Raw genomic sequence first — 4355 nt, forward strand, 5'->3', positions numbered from 1 at the left:
AAAGTGAAGGCCCTTAAGAGTGTGAGTATTAGAGTCACCATGCGGCCGGTTTCTACGGTTCATCTCAGAGCTTAGGGAGCCTTCGGATTTTCAACAAGGAGTATCTCCTAGCTACTATGAATCTTCACATATACTATGCGATACATTTTCTAACTATGAACTTAGCCACTTTCAACGACTTCTCACTTTGGACATATATCTTATCAATTTACTCCATTCTTTAAAAGAAAATCAGAATGTTTGTGGTTGCTACCTAGCAATGGTAAGACGGTGACAGGCGGACTATTTGTAGCACTAGAACATTTCTCATGGTAATCGGCTTGTTTTGTGAACCTATAAAGCTCTCCGTCTTATATTTGCGAATAGTGTTGTCAGAGGATATGTGAAGGTGTGTCTCCGTCGGATCTCGTGGGATTTGGTCGGTGCTGGTCCTCGATAGATGTATTTGGATTCAGTTTTTGTTCATCTTCATTCATTCGTTACAGGTTTGATCTTTCCCATCTACAACTCTTTTCATCCACGATTCTTGTTGCTCTGGTGCATTGGTCCTTTGGGGCCTTAGCACGATGACTTCCCGACTGTCTACTACAACAAGGTTTGCCCGGCTCCGATGAGAGAGGGGCGATGACGGCGTCACGTCTTCGGCTTGCTCTAAGGTTTGTAGTCGTTGTTGGGTGGTCCATGGACATGGTTGTGATTTTTATTACCTCGATGAATAGATTGAAAATTTCTCACAGAAAAAAAATTTCACAATATGTAGAACCGTGAAGGAACCTAAACTTTAGGTGATGATCAATCCAACTTCATAAAGGCGTTGAAGTTCTTACGTCATTAACAAATAATGTTAGATATCATAATCATGAGAGGCATGACTTACTCAACAACAGACAACCGCACTCACATGAACAGAGAATATGCCAAGAAAAAGTTCATGCTTCATAATCCTAGTGATTTGTCTATTTAATTGAAGTTGGTGCGTTGTAATGATCCGATCATATCTTCTTCTTTTTTGAGAAATGATCCAATCACATCTTATCCTATCATCGTGAGGAATTATTGAATTATCTTCCACACACACCTTCAAAGAATCTTCATCGTAAAAGGAGCTTTCCGCTCCCCTGCGAGAGAGGCGAAACTGAACGCGACCCAACCCAGCTGCCACCATCCTCCGCCAGTGAGTCGAGGGATTCCTTCTCTCTCTGCCAGCCACTCCGGCGGTGGGAGAGTTAGGTTAGGGCTAGGTTTTCTTCCTTCCACTGTTTCTATCTTGACGGTTATGGTGGTGGTGGCGTGGAATTAATTTGCTTGGGATTCGATTCCGATAGGTTGCTGCGAGGCGTTCGTCGACGGACCTGGTAGTAGGATAACCAACCGAGGCTGGTGCGGCAGCGGTGCTGACCTCGCGGTGGATTTTATGCCCTGGCCTCGCCATCGTGGTGACGCGCGCTCCGGCGTCGACATGGGGTGTGGAGCTTTTGTAGGAGCGTGGTGACTCCGGATTTACAGGTTCTCATCGGTGGCGGTACTTCATCGTCGTCGTTCAACCAAGGGTGTTGATCCTCCTGGACCGAGGATGGTGACTTCCTAGCGTTTTTAATCCGTGCGCACAATCAAGGGTTTCGTTGGCTCCGGCAGGGAGCCGCGACAGCGACCGCGACGCACCCTCATCCCGCGTTGGTGGTGGGGCTAGTTTGCTTCCCTTGGGTGCTATTTGTAAAAAAAATATTTTTCTAGGGTTGCGTTGTAGCACTGCTTATTTTCTGGTGTCCTGCTCGCAAAAAAAAAGAATCTTAAAAAAAATGGTAGGAATACAAATGGAGGTTAAGGAGAACAAAGCCGTAGACCCACTTCAGAGGGCGCGCACGGATAATAAAACAGTAAAACTCTGAATCTAAACGATAGTAAAACTCGGATCGAGAAGAACCACTAGCCACTGGGGCCCAGTTGACGTATTCTGGTGAGGTCATGCTGATTACGTATGCAAGGTTATACAGTAATCCAATCCAACCAGAAAGTGGGGACAAGTCGCCGATTCATCGTAAACAAGTTAGTGTCACTCTTGGGTCATGATTTAGTCTAACTTAATTAGGGCATGTACAATGAAAGCATCACCATGGTGCTGCCCCATCGCCTCCAAGTAGACTCAGTGAGGTGAGGGGACTCGGCTCCCCTGACGTACTGCAGGGCGCAGTTGGGTCACTGACAGGTGGGCCAACTTGCTTCCGGGCCCACCTGTCAGTGGCCCAACTGCGCCCTGCAGTACGTCAGAGGAGCCTCGTCCGAGGTGAGGCCATAGATTAGTTTTCTCTCCTCCATCGTCAAGAGTTGAGGCCACCATTTTGTGGACCTGATATGCTGAGATCATCCTAGGTAGAGAAGTCCATCTCTCACTTGCTTTCTCTCCGCTTTTCCTCTCTCCCCTTCCTTTTTCTTTGGTTTCTCTCGTGGAGTAGCAGCCTCCTCTGCAGGCTACACCATGAGGTTTGGGGCGACCGCTCTTTTTCCAACATGGCATCCGAACCTAGGTGGACAGTGGGGCAGCAGGTCTGGAGCAGCCCGTAGGCCATGCCCTTAAGTGATTGTCATGTTGTTTTCTCGGCAGCAACTAGTAGTCCACGGACCACGTGGTGCTACTTTTAGAGGAAGAAGAGTCTGATCTGATTGACCAGCATATATGCAGAGACCCTCACAAGCAAAGCGCAAAGCTTTACTACTCTGAGCTGACACGCCCAACCTCGTTAGACATCATACTGACACCTAACAGACTGCATCATCTTGCGGACGTCACCGGCTATGGCTTACGTGCTAAGTGTAGCACAGCTCGGAATGAAAAAATGGATTTGGTTTTTGTTTGACGGTGAACGTCGAGGTGTCAAGTGGACGTATACCATCCTCGTTTTATTCTTCTCTCAGAATGACTACATTCCTAGAAAAAACTCAATAAAAGATTTTATTTATTAAGTTATGGTGTTGCATAACAATAGGTAAACCGGTCTGTATTAGTAGGATGCACACCACTAAAAAGGAAAAAAAAATAGACCAACAACATGGATTTGGGCGAGGTGAAGGACCCACTTTAGCAAAACATCAACTATTACTATTACCGTTGACAAGACCCAGACGAGAGGATTTCCAACAACAACGCTTTCAACTAAGAGACGGTGCATGAACGTCGTAGTTGCCAGATCCAACAATGTAAACTTTTTCATGAATTTTCACCCAGAAAATAAATGTCAAGTAAGCTCCACATAATGCCTTCTACAAAGGAGCGTAAACCGTCACTGTCAGGTACAACCAGAGTAGGTTGGACCTAGGGTTTCACCCTAGATCTCGAGACCTGATACTCAAAGTGATACTCAAAGTGCCCCACGTTTTCATGAAGTCAAATGTGTTGTCAACACCAACTCGCTAGAGAAGTCATGATGTAATGTTCCAATCAACACCGAAAACACAATTAAAGTGGACTCCGCACATCATGCAATTACTGACACGCCGGATCTGCGAATGCAGACACATCGAGCATGCTAGCACCTCCACTAATGTGCGGAAAATCTCCGCCATCACCTGACCGCGGTGAATATACTCCGGTAAGAAGATCTGTCATTTGGGCTGGAGGCTATTGGGGAACGTAGTAATTTCAAAAAAAATCCTACGCACACACAAGATCATGGTGATGCATAACAACGAGAGGGGAGAGTGTGTCCACGTACCCTCGTAGACCAAAAGCGGAAGCGTTATGACAACGCGGTTAATGTAGTCGTACGTCTTCACGATCGACCGATCCTCAGTACCGAACGTACGACACCTCCGTGTTCAGCACACGTTCAGATCGGTGATGTCCCGCGAACTCACGATCCAGTAGAGTGCTACCTCTTGAGCACTGCGTTGGATTTCCCCGAAGAGGAGAGGATGATGCAGCAAAGTAGTGTAAGTATTTCCCTCAGTTTTTGAGAACCAAGGTATCAATCCAGTAGGAGACCACACACAAGTCCCTCGTACCTACACAAAACCATAGCTACTCGCAACCAATGCGATTAGGGGTTGTCAATCCCTTCACGGTCACTTACGAGGGTGAGATCTGATAGAGATGATAAATAATATTTTTGGTATTTTTGATATAGAGATGCAAAATGAAAAGTAAAAAGCAAAGTAAAAACAAAGCAAATAATAAAGTGATGGAGATTGATATGATGAGAATAGACCCGGGGGCCATAGGTTTCACTAGTGGCTTCTCTCAAGAGCATAGAATTCTACGGCCGGTGAACAAATTACTGTTGAGCAATTGACAGAATTGAGCATAATTATGAGTATATCTAGGTATGATCATGTATATAGGCATCACGTCCAAGACAAGT

This window comes from Triticum aestivum, chromosome 5B, assembly GCF_018294505.1.
Source record: "Triticum aestivum cultivar Chinese Spring chromosome 5B, IWGSC CS RefSeq v2.1, whole genome shotgun sequence".
In the NCBI taxonomy this organism is placed as follows: domain Eukaryota; kingdom Viridiplantae; phylum Streptophyta; class Magnoliopsida; order Poales; family Poaceae; genus Triticum; species Triticum aestivum.